This window comes from Oryctolagus cuniculus, chromosome 11 (genome assembly GCF_964237555.1).
Source record: "Oryctolagus cuniculus chromosome 11, mOryCun1.1, whole genome shotgun sequence".
NCBI lineage: Eukaryota > Metazoa > Chordata > Mammalia > Lagomorpha > Leporidae > Oryctolagus > Oryctolagus cuniculus.
In genome coordinates, this window is record NC_091442.1 from 48,930,285 (window position 1) to 48,943,541 (window position 13,257).

The following is a 13,257-nucleotide window of genomic DNA, read 5'->3' on the forward strand; positions in this document are numbered from 1 at the left end:
TGCTGTACATGCAGCATCAAATTTTCCTCCTATTCTCAGAACCAGAATATTCATGATTTTTGGCAGCTCTACTTGGCAATGTCTGGGTTTTGAAATTGAAACGTTAACTACCTACTTGGGGGAATACATCCATGTGCCAGAAGCCAAAATCCTTCCATTGAAATCTACTTCTTCAGACATGATTGATCCAAAGCATCCTTTAAGTCAGAAGTGATAGGCGATTCTAACTGTATTTAGCAACTAAGGAAGAAACAACAGCCAGTGATGCCCAGGCCCCTAGGCAAGCTCCCAACTGGCAAGCCTTCCTCCTGAGTAGGACAGTCCAATGTTGGGTCTGCCTGTGTATTAGTCAGCTTTTCATGACAATCTTGAAACACCTGCACCAATTTCATAAAAAGAAATGGCTTATTAACTCACAGTACTGGAGGTTCAGGTCCCAGATAAGGTGGCCCCACAGATTTGACCTCTGTTGGGAGTGGAGGATGGCAGAGATGGAGCGTATCTTGGGGAAGAAGGATCACATGGAGAGGCAGAGAGAGAGAGAGAGAGGCTGGACTCATCTCAGGCTTTTAAAACAACCCTCCGGGGAGCACTTCCTTCTGAGGGCATGCCCCCACTGACCTAAGAACCTCCCACTAGGCCCACTCGCCAAGCACCATCCCTCACCCTCTTGCTCCCATCAACTGTAACATCCTGCATGAATTGAGAGCCCAGTCACGTCAGAGCCACAGCAGGCTGTGAGCTCAGCTCCCCCAAACACCTGGAGGATGAAGGTTTCTATCTGAATGGGAGGTATACAACCATGATTCACACTAAAAAATACAGCCCAATTGCCACTGCCAGTATCCAGGAATTGCCCTTAGCATGTCAAGGTTCCGGCCCCGAGCCGCGAGGCCAGGTCTGAAAGCACCTATCAGGATGCTCGTTGGCCTGCGTGGGCTCCTTTCATAAGGTGCCCTTCAGTCTCATTCCAGCCAACGACACTGCCGCTGCTGTGCCATGTTTCTGAAGTCTCACCTGAACTCTCCCTGCCAGCCTGGTGTGTGCAGCCTCACACCTGCCATTGCCTGACCAAGAATAGGAAGAAGCAGCCATCCAGAGTCAGTGCCACAGTGAGGGTCTGCCTGACAACATATGGAGTCAGCGCCCAAGACAAACATGACCTAAGTGCCTCTGCCTCCTTTCTCTCCATGCCCCCATTGGCAACACCCCAAGTTCAGGTCCTAGGATAGAGGACAGTGACTTCATACTGCAGCATGGATGTGGATTGATGCTGACCCCAAGGGCTTTGGTTGCCAGTATGGTGCTAGAGCCTGGTGTGGTGCTGAAACCTGGTGTGGTGCTGGATGGAGCCCAGTGTGGTGTTCAGAGAAGATGGGGCCTTGGGAAGTTACCAAGTTGCTACCGGCCCTGACTATAGAAGAAATTGACTTAGTTTCTTTTTTAAAGCCAAAAAATATTATTTATTTTATTTATGTGAAAGGCAGAATGACAGATAGAAGGTGAGACAGAAATCTTCTATCAGCCGGTTCACTCTCCCAAATGACTGCAACGGCCAGGACTGGGCCAGGCCAAAGCCAGGAGCCAAGAACTCCATCCTGGTCTTCTGCATAGGTGGCAAGGGCCCAAGACTTCTGCCCATCCTCTGCTCCTTTCCCAGATACATTAGCATGGAGCTGGATCAGAGGTGGAACAGCCAGGATCCAAATCTGCACTCCAGTGTACAATGCCGGCATTGCAAGCATCAGCTTATCCCACTGCACCAGAATCTAGGCCCCTGGTACAGTTCCCATCAGAGCCTGCCTAGTTCTCAGGAGAAGCTTGCTGTCAAAGAGCAAGCCTGCCCCTCGCAGATTCTCCCTGGCTGCCCATCTCTTCATATGACCCCTCCCTGCCACACAAGCCCCCAGCATGATGCTACAGCCAGAAAGCCCTCACCAATGCTGAGCCCATGCCGGTGCCATGTCCTTGAACCTCCAGACTGTAAACTAAATCCACCTCATTTTCTTACACTTTACCCAGCCTTAAGTATGGCATTACACTGATAGATAATGGACTGATACCCTTCCCATACTTCCCGGGCTTCAGCTTTTACCTGAAATGCTGCCCCGTATAGGCTACAGGAAGAAGCAGACACGTTCAACAGTGCTCGTCTGAAGTTCTGATAGCCACCTCTGAAGCAGAGGATGCCTCCTGATGGCTGTCTGCATGCACCTTGCTAGTGCTGCTCCCACTGAGGACTGAGCGGCAGCTGGCAATGCTCTGGGAGTCCTAGGAAGATAAAAGCATGTCCTCCTGGAAGCCAGAGGAAAAGGGCTTCTACCAAAACATCCATGCTGTCTCCTGCCCAACACGTCCATCTGGCTCCTTTAGGTCCTGTTGGGAAAAAGGTGCCCCCCCCCAGCCAAATAAGAGTCCCTGACATAGCGGTGCTTCTAACTTCAACATGTACCTGTCCCACTCGGGGTCTGCTTCAAACTCAGACTGCAGTGCAGTTGTGTCCAGGAGCTAAAATCCAGCTTTCTGTGCTCACTCACTGCTAACTCTACAGAGTGTGTCCAGGGACCGCCTGCGAATAGTTGAGACCCCTGGAGGCCCCCCAAATCCAGCCTGGATGAGACCTTATTATGGATAAGGTCATCTTGGGGAACTATCTAGGAAAAAAAGTTTCTGTAAACTTGAAAAGCAATAGGGGATATGTTGAAAACTTGAATCAAGTTTGGTTGTTGACCCAGAAAGACAGAATGGAGGTGCAATGGAGCTTCTGACTAGAGCAGGAATATGGTAGCTGCACTGTATCCCTGCATGGTGCTGTCTGCTCCGTGGAGGGGAAGCAAACCAAAGCCTCCTGCCTGGAAAATGCATCAGCAGCTTAGCCATAAAAGCCAGGTGTGACGCTGTGTCAGTGGTCATATAGAACAGGATACCCAGGGAAGACTTCACAAGTGAGGCAACGAGTGTCAGGTTTTGAAGGGTGGGGAGGGTGCATGGGGCCAGGGAAGGGGAAACAGCACGTAAAGACCCATTTGTGTTTCAAGCCAGAACCCTTTCCCTCCAGGCTGCCCGGGTTCAGGGTCCTCAGCATGAAATGTAGGATGCCCTGAGCTTTGCTTTCCTATTAGATGAACTAGGAAAGTGCTTTGCAAGCTGTAGAGCATGCTCCAAAAGCATGGTAGAGCTGTTCTATGTACCTGCAGGTAACGGGAGCTATTGGTGTTCATTAGCAGGTAATGCAGATTGAAATGCATTGGAAGTGTTAATACAGCTCTCACTAATGGATCTGCTTAACGCACAGCCTGTGATTATCTCAGCCTTCCTAGATGAATTCTTTTGTTTCTATCAGGCTCATCTTTAAGCTAATGGTTATGGAGCACCAGCCTGACTCCATTGACCATGTTAGCAGGTGTGGTTGGGGACAGCTCACTGGGTGGGAGCTCCCCTGGTTACAGCTGCTGAGGGGTGAATGAACCTTTTGGGGGTCACCCTTGGCTAAGGGGAGCCCCTTTGCTTGGTGGTGCTGGGATGTTACTCTCCTGGGAGATCTCCAGCCCCCTTCCCTTGCTACTGGGAGGACACCTGCTAAGGTGCACTCACAGCCCAGGGCACTTCACAGGAGCACCATGCTATGGTTGAGCTATGGGTGGAGTGTGTGCTGGAAGCCTGGTCTCCAGCGTGGTGATATTGGGGGTGGAGGTGTGGCCTGGAGGTGGTGGAGCCTAGTGGGAGATGGGTAGGTCATTGGGAGGTGGCACCCCCAGGGAGGGTTTGTGCTCGTCTTGTGCAGGGAGTTAGCTCCTGATGGACCCGGCCTGACCCCTGCCTCACTTCCCGGCTTCCTGTCTCTCTCTGGGGTCTCACACACATGTTCTGCTCTGTGATATGGTGCAGCCAAGGCAGCCCTAGCTAGAGCCAAGCAGACCCTGGTGCTGTACTCTTGAACCTGAGACCTGTGAGCTAAGGAACTTGGTTCCTTTATAAAGTGCCCAGCTTCGGGTACTTTGCTACCGCACCAGAAAGCGGACAGAGACCCGAGCTGGGGTTTGATTTCCCCCATTGTTCCACATCTTTTCCACTTAGTCCCTTCCCTAACCTGCTCCCCTTCGCCCGACAGGTCTCTCCAGAGAGCTCTTGCTGCAAACACGGTGCCCTCAACCTCTGCTGCCAGAAAACCTTACACACTATTGCACACCTCATGGGATCAGGACACTGAAATGCTGCTATGTGCCTACGACACTTCCTGTTATTGTGTATTAGGTCATTTGCCAAAATTCCTACAGCCAGCATCCATAAGAGCTGGGACTTGAGATCACCCTGTGTGTGCTGACTCCAGTTTTAGCTATGGGGAGGGCACGGCTATGCATGGGAAGAGGTGGCATTTTTAAGTACCCACTGCTGCCAGTCCTTTTTCTATTAATAGAAATAGAAGAGTACACTAAGGTTTAACAGGTGGGCCCTTGCCCAAGCTATTGCAGTGTCTCACGTGCACAGAGAGAAGAGCTGAGGGTCCTCCTCTCGGGTTGGTGCCGCGGAGGTCGTCACTCAGCACACAGCCCCGTCCACCCCGTGCACGGAGAAGATGAGCAGGCGGAGGGGCTTTCCACAGCATGATGTTGACGCCTCCGGCATGCCCTAACGCTGCTCAGAAGGCGGAGTCCGGAGTCCCCTGCCTTTCATTTAGTGTCCCAGACGCTGGCGTCCGGACTCATCCATCTTCAGAGCCAGGAACAGTCTTGTCGCGGCGCTGCGTGCTGATTTATGTGCACGGAGGCAAAGGAACAATGTTCCCGTGGATCCCGATAGCAACTCACCTCCGCTGTCATAAATCTCCCCGGTGCGTGTGGGCCTCTCCAAAACCGCCCCCAGCCAGGATTCTTCCTGGGTTCCCCAGCGCCCTTGTCCACCTTCTATGTGAGCCTGGCTGTCCCTGAGCACAGGTCACTGGCGTTGAACACGCTACTGGACAAGTGCGTGCTGCAGGGAGAGGAACCTTGAACCAGACCTTCCCTGGGGTGCAGCCAAGGGCCTGACCTGCCAGTCACCCTACAGACAGTGGGCCGCGGCTTGGCTTTGCCTGCCTCCAGGGACTGTGGGATTTTTAGGAAACTCAGTCTCCTTTTAAGCTGCCCTCTCTCTGGCCACTAAGCACCTGCGGATCAGAATGCCGCCTTCAGTGCAGTGTGGGGAGTGAGAAGAGCACATCTCTGTGTCTCTGGCTAAGTGACTTCTGGGTGGCAGCGCCCTTTGCCTTTGTTTGGGCTCCCAGAGAGGCACCCGTTCCAGGGTTTGGAGATGGAAATGACCGTGAGTCACCAGACAGTAGCAATGAACTGGGCTGTCCATGGCCTGTTCCCATGGCACATCTTTGACGAGCGTGAGCTTGGGTTGTCCACATCGGAAGGAATGTCCTCCGTGGGAATATAAATTCATACAAACACGAGGAGGCTTCAGAATCTTCATGGAGGGCCGGCATGGTGCCATAGCAGGTAAAGCGGCTGCCCGTGATGCCAGCAACCCATACGGGCACCGGTTCAAGTCCCTGCTGCTCCACTTCCAATCCAGCTCCCTGCTAAGCAGTGGAAGATGGTCCAAGTGCTTGGACCCCTGCACCAACCTGGGAGACTCCTGCCTTCGTATCAGCCCAGTTCTGGCCATTGTGTCCATTCAGGCTGTGAACCACCAGATGGAAGATCTCTCTCTCTGTAAACTCTGCCTTTCAAATAAAAAATAAACAAATCAAATGTTCATGGAAAAAGTGGATTTAAAAGACAGACACTTTCTCCAGAAGCTTTTTAAAAAATAATTTACTTGGGAGGCAGAGTTACAGAGAGGCAGAAGCAGAGAAAGAGAGAGCGAGATCTTCCATCCACTAGTTCAATCCCCAGATGGTTGCAATGGCCAGAGCTGGGCCAATCCAAAGCAAGCAGCCAGGAGCTTCTTCCAGGTCTCCCATGCTGGTGCAGGGGCCCAAGCACTTGGGCCATTTTCTACTGCTTTCCCAGGCCACAGCAGAGAGCTGGATCGGAAGTGGAACAGCTCTGCAGGAGGCAGCTTTACCTGCTACACCACAGTGCTGACCCCCAGGAGCTCTTTTTATATTGATTTTAACACTTTAGCATTTGCTAGCACTGGAAAGTTTCCAAGTGGGTTTTGAAAGCACTGTCTCCTTTAATTCTCAAAACAACTTATAAGAAAGATTGATTAGGCAGGAGAGGCTGGTTTCACTGCAGTCTCTTGACAGGTTAACCATGCCATGGTCTGGAGAAGAACACATGGCCACTCTCCAGCTGAGATGTACAACCCGGAGCACGCAGCCTCCACGGATGACTCAGAGATGAAGAGCTGGAGAACGACACTGGACTTCTGGTCATGGGCTGGAGCTGGAAAGGCTCTCGGCACTTCTGCTCACACTTCATTAGTCAGAAGTCAGTTTTGTGCCCCCAACCTGTGGGAGGCAAGGAAGTGACACCCTTGGTCAGTCCACAAAGAGATGACACAGAACTGAGCGCAACTATGGGAAAACAAAGCTGTCGCCTGCAGGGCCAGCATTCCACATAGGCACCGGTTTGAGTCCTGGCTGCTCCACTTCTGATCCAGCTTCCTGCTAATGTGCCTGGGAAACAGCAGAGGACAGCCCAAGTGCTTGGGCCCATGCATCCATGTGGGAGACCCGGAGGGAACCTCGGACTCCTGGCCTTGGCCTGGCCCAGATCTCTCTCTCTCTCTCTCTCTCTCTCATTCTCCCTCTTTCTGTAACTCTGTTTTTCAAATAAATAAAGAGAATCGAGAGCCTCTCAATCAATATTCACATCAGCCAACATTCACTAAGCATCTGCCATATTCCAGACAACATGCAGAGTCCTAAGGGTTTTATTCTTGTTCCTTTGAAACCTTTAGAAAAAGGAGGCCTAAAACTAAAATGATTCTCAAAGCTGCAGACACTAAATTGGAAAATTGGATCTCAACTTTTTCTTTCTCCAATTAACCATTCTCCTTTAGCTTCACTTCTTATCTCTGGATAGATAGGGAGATGTTCTTAAAAGTTTTTCTAATCTAAGAGTTTTTAATCCCATGATGAAAAACGTTCGTGCTAGATTGCCATTCTTGCTTTTATGAAAACTTCTGTGTGACAGTAAAGGGATTACTATAAGAAGTCTTGGCCTTTCTATAAGAGTGACAGAGTATTAGTTTAATTTCTTTATCCATGGCATGGTTGTAATGCATAGAATGAATTCTACGTATTGAGCAACTATATTCTGTGAGAGTCTTGATGGGTGGTGGTGGGGAGGGGGTAATTCATTTTCAGCCCATGGTTTTCTGGCATGGAGATTTCCCTACACAGGAGCTAGAGATTCTGCTTGGTAGCAGACCCTGCTCCTTCCAGACATGGTAGCATTGCAGGTGCTGTTGTCCTCTGTGTGTGGTGCGTCACCCTTTGTTGTAGCTGTCCTGCGAGTTGGCCATCAGGAGTAAGCCTTGTGCTAGGGCCTCCTTTCTGCTTGCAGGTCTCCTTTGTCTCATGTCTCTCCAAGAACGAGCCACATCACCCCACGTTTATCTCTGATGTGGAGAATACTCTGCAGTCATTTTCTATAGTGCAAAGTAGTCTAATGGACTTCAAAGAATGGGAGATAGTGTCTTTTCCTAAAAGGTATGTGTGCTTATTGATTTGAATGCTACAGTGTCACAGCCAGAAGCACAGAGGAAGAGAGAGAGAGCAAGAGAGATCGAGCACGCACGAGAGAGCAAGAACTAGCGAGAGAGCGAAAGAGAGCAAGAGCGAGATCGAGAGAGAGTGAGAGAGAGCAAGAGAGAGGGCTTCATCTGTTGGTTCATTCCCCAAATGGCCTCAACAATGAGAGCTGGTCCAGGCTAAAGCCAGAAGCCAAAATCTCCATCCCAGTCTGCCACATGGGTGGCAGGAACCCAAGTTCTTTGGCCATCATCTGCTGCTTCCCAGGTGCACTAGCAGGAAGCTGGCTTGGAAATGGAGGAGGGACTGGTCCTCAAGCATTGCAATACATGGTGTAGGCACCCCAAGAGGCAGCATAACCCACTGCCCCACAACACCCACCCTCAACGTGGCTTTGAAGCACATCACTTTGATTTTCAAGGTGAGCTTTCCCTTGTGTGATGCAAGGGATCCTATTTGTGCTAGATCCTGAGCTATTGTTCCCTTTTGTATCCCAGAGTCCAATTAATAGCACTAGCCACATCTTCAGAGCTTGTCAGTAAATTCTGCATAAAGAAAAGAGAAGCATGAATTTCCATCCACTAAAACTTTACATAAAAGACATTTTACGTTCTTGAACCCAAATTGGTTTTCCCTTTGCCAAGGATCCCATCACCACACTGTGGGCACATGAGTTGGCAAAACGTGGAGACCACATCACAGGCCCAACCTAGACAGGGCTGCAAGGGAAGGGAGCTGGGTCCATCACACCAGAGAGGTGTGAGCTGAGACCAGTCAGGGCCAGGCAGAGCACAGGCCACCCTAAACATCACACGTCAGGAAGTCCAGGCTCCTAAGTCCCCAGAGATGTCCCCGGAAGTGGTTTTCTTTAAGGAGCAATGCTGACATGGGAGCTAAGAAACAGTATTTCATAGATTCTGAAACTTCACACATGTTCCTCTACATGCTGCCATGTTTTCATTCAGTCATACTTGACCATGGACATATGCATGTACAGAGGTGTTTCTGAAAGTCTGTGGGAAAATCAAATTAAGAAATCAATTAATTTGTGTACAAAAATATTCTTAAATCCATGCATAGTTTAATACAAATTTCCCTAAACTTTCCGAAGGCTTATCTATGTATGGACTTCAATGTGTTTGCACCAAAATTTATCTTTTAATCCCAGTTAATACAATTGAATCTTTTAATTTCCAAAAATTCCTGAAACACCCCTCATGTATCAGTGAGTGTGTATGTGTGCGTGTGTGTGCGTGTACGTGTGCATGTGTGTGTAGGTACCTCTGTACAGACATCCATGTAGACATACAAAACTGAGCCACAGTTCAGATCAGACTAGAATCCAGATCTCTGTTCATAAGGCAGGCACCATTCCGCACCAGGTTTCCACAGGGAGGACTTTCTTGATCCAAAAACCATGATGTAGAGGGTGGTGCAAATATTGGTTTAAAATGTAGCCACATGGGTAGGGCTTTGGCACCACAATTGAGTTCCCTCTTGGGATACCTGCATCCCACATAGGCGTCCCTGAGCATGGTATGAGTGTCGGCTCTGCTCTGATCCAGCTTCCTGTTTTCTTGTTGGTATATACTGTGGAAGGCAGCAGGTGACGACTCAAGAACTTGGGTCCCTGCCATCCATAAGGGAGTTCTGGGCTCCAGGCTTTGACCTTGTTCAGTCCCAGCTGCTGCAAGCATTTGGGGTATGAATTAGCAGATGGAAGATACCTTTCTCTCATTCTCTCTCTCTCTCTCTCCCCCTCTCCTTCTCTCTCTGTGTAACTCTGACTTTCAAATAAATAAATAAATCTTTAAAAAAAAAGAAGAAAAGGAAAGAAAGAAAGAAAGAAAGAAAGAAAGAAAGAAAGAAAGAAAGAAAGAAAGAAAGAAAGAAAAATGCTTGTGAAGTCCAGAGACCGGAGGCTCAGGCTCACTGGAAAGAACATTAATTATAGGACTACTGGGCTTTCTCCCTCCACTGCAGTGCTGCAGGCCCGGGTACAGCAATTCCTCTTCCCAGTCCATGGTATCTGCATGGCAGTGACAACAACTATAAAGTGTTGCCAGGCATACCGAGGGCAAACAGGACAGTTTGAAGAATAGAGGATGCATCAGATGTGGCAGGGAATTCAAAGCAACTGCGACCCACTTAGGTGCCAAGAGATACAGTGGGTAGAGTAACTTGCAAGAGTCATTGGGCCCTGTAAACAGAGACTTAGAACCTCAGAAAGAGCCAGAAAGATATTGCTAGAGAGTAACACAAGTGACGCCTTTGATGGGCTTGTTAGCAGGGTGACTAGAACAGAGGAAAGAGTCTATGAGCTTGAGGCTATCTCAATAGAAATCACCAAAACTGAAATGCAAATGGAACAAATACTATTAAAAAAGAAAAAAAGTGGGAGTTGGCGCTGTGGCATAGCGGGTAAAGCCACCACCTGTAGTGTAGGCATTCCATATAGGCTCAAGTCCCGGCTGCTCCACTTCCAATCCAGCTCTCTGCTATGGCCTGGAAAAGAAGTAGAAGATGACCCAAGTCCTTGGGCCCCTGTACCTGCGTGGAGACCCAGAGGAAGCTCCTGGCCCCTGGCTTCGGATTGGCCCAGCCTCAGCCATTGCAGCCATTTGGGGAGTGAACCAGTGGATGGAAAGCCTCTCTCTCTCTCTCTCTCTCTCTCTCTCTCTCTCTCTCTGTAAACTCTGCCTTTCAAATAAATAAATAGATGTTTAAAAATTTAAAAGAAGCCGAGCATCTCATGTGGTCAGAGAAAGGCACATTTTTGTCTCCCAGCATGCAGACACCACCAGACACCTGTCACAATGGCCAGGATGCAGAGCACTGACAGCCCCAAAGCTGGCGAGGGTTCAGATCCCAGGAACTCTCCCTCATTGCTGTGGGGGTGCCCAACAGCTCAGCCAAGCCAGAAGCCCATTTGGTGGACTTTGACAAAACTAAACAAACTCACCCATCAGGATCAAGCACTCATGCAAATTGGCATTTACCCCAAGATGTGGAAAGCTTGTGTCCAAGCAGAAATTCCACACAGGTAATTGCAATGAGCTTGTTCTAATTGTCGAAACTTGGGAGCAACCACAGTGGCCTTCAGCAAGTAAACAGATACTCACGGCAATGCACCCAGAGGATATTATGCAATGTGTAAAATAAATGAACTGGGAAGCCAGGAAAAGACACCAACAAAACTTCAGTGCCTGTCACCAAGTGAGAAAAGCCAGTCTGGATGGCCGCATTTTACATGATTTGAAATGTACAACTTCCTGCAAGAGGCCAAACCATGAGACTGTGGCTGCCATGGTTAGGGGACAGGGAAGGATGAATAGGTGGAGCATAGAGGATTTTTATGATTTTTTTTTCTATTTATTTCTTTGAGAGAGAGAGAAACAGAGAGAACTCCCATCCTTTATTTCATTCCCCAGGTGCCTTCAGCTGGGCCAGGCTAAAGCCGGGAGCCATAAACTCCATGCAGGTCTCTCCCACGTGGATGGTAAGGAACCAACTACTTGGGCTGTCCCTGTTTTCTCCCAGGTTGGGCATTAGCAGGAAGCTAGAATCAGGAGCAGAGCTGGGACTCAACCCCAAGCATCACAATATGAGATGCAGGCATTGCAGCCAGCAGCTCAACTGCTAAGCCAAACTCCTACCCCACAGGGAACTTCTAAGGCAGTGAAAACGCTCTATATGGTACAGAAATTATAGATAGATATGCTTATAAAATGCGTAGAATGCACAATACCAAGAATTAACCTTAATGTGAGCTATGTGGTGTTTTTTTTTAAGATTTTATTTATGGCCAGCGCTGAGGCTCACTAGGCTAATCCTCCACCTGCGGTGCCAGTACCCCGGGTTCTAGTCCTGGTTGGGGTGCCGGATTCTGTCCTGGTTGCTCCTCTTCCAGTCCAGCTCTCTGCTGTGGTCTGGGAAGGCAGTGGAGGATGGCTCAGGTCCTTGGGCCCTGCACCCGCATGGGAGACCACCTGGCTCTTGGCTTCGGATCTGCGCAGCGCCAGCCATGGCGGCCATTTGGGGGTGGGGGGTGAACCAATGGAAGGAAGACCTTTCTCTCTGTCTCTCTCGCTCACTGTCTAACTCTGCCTGTCAAAAAAATATGTTATTTTTTGGGGAGGTAGATTTACAAACAGAGGGAGAGAGAGAAAGAGAAAGGTCTTCCATCTGCTGGTTCACTCCCTAGTTGGCTGAAACGGCTGGAGTTGTGCCAATCCAAAGCCAGGAGCTAGGAGCTTCTTCCGGGTCTCCCACACGGATACAGGGTCCCAAGCACTTGGGCCATCTTCTGCTGCTTTCCCAGGCCACAGTAGAGAGCTGGGTTGAAAGAAGAGCAGCCACAGATGGAGGCTTAGCCCACTACACCATGGTGCCAGCCCCTCAGCTATGTGTTTTTTGTCAAAGAAGATTTTAGTCAATCATTACAAACCACTCAGGTGGGAGGTGTGATAATGGGAAAACCATGTTTGTGTGGGTCAAGGGTTACACGTGACAGCTCTGTGCCTCTGTACCTGCCTCTCAACTTTGCTAGGAATTTAAAACTCCTCTAACAGAATGAATTCAGGTTTTTAGGGAAAAAAGATAGACAAGGCATCAGTGTTGTGCACAGCAGGTTGAGCTACTGCCTACAACATTGGCATTCCATCTCAGAGCACCAGTTCAAGTCCTGGCTGCTCCACTTCCAATTGAACTCCCTGCTAATGCACCTGGGAAAGCAGCAGAAGATGACCCAGTGTGTGGGCCTCTGCACCCATGTGGGAGACCAGTCCTGGTTAGTGGGGACATTTGGAAAGTGATTCAGAGGACAGAAGATCGCTCTCGCTCTTTCAAATAAAATGGAATTTTTTCCCAGGGGAAGAAGATGCATTGTTTATAAGAGAGCAATCCTGCAAAGCATGCTATGTTGTCACCAATGCATCTCAGCACACGTGAGGACAGTGTGGTGGAATGGCACAGGACTCTGGGAGAACAGCAGCATCTCGGTTTTGATCAAAAGACACACCTGCCAATCCACAGCTTTTACTACAGAAGAAGCATCCTTAAAGCCTGAAAGGGAAGCAGGCACTGGGAGCTGGGAACAGTCAGCAGTGACCTTCATAGGGACAAGTGCTTGAGGGATTTCTTGAGGCTGAAGGAAATGAGACCAAATGGAGGACACGTCTCTTTAAATGTTCAAGTATCTTTGAAGGCAGTTATAAGAAGAAAAATTACAATCTGTCTCCTTACCTATCTATCTAACATTGCTGTCTTCCTTTTCTTAATACGTGAGAAATGTGTATTATAAAAAAGCAGTGCATGGATTTCACAGACTTGCACAGAATCAACTCAAATGCGCAATTCCATTTTCACAAACTGTTTTTTAGTTGTATTTTTATTTATTTGAAAGCCAGAGTGATGGGGTGGGAGGAGGGGGGAGAGAATTTTCTGCCTGCTGGTTCACTCCCCAGACAGCCACAGCAGCCAGGCCTGGGCCAGGCGAAAGCCAGGAGCAGGACCTCTATCCAGGTGTGCCACACGGGGAGCAGGGGCCCAGGCACTTGGGTCGTCTT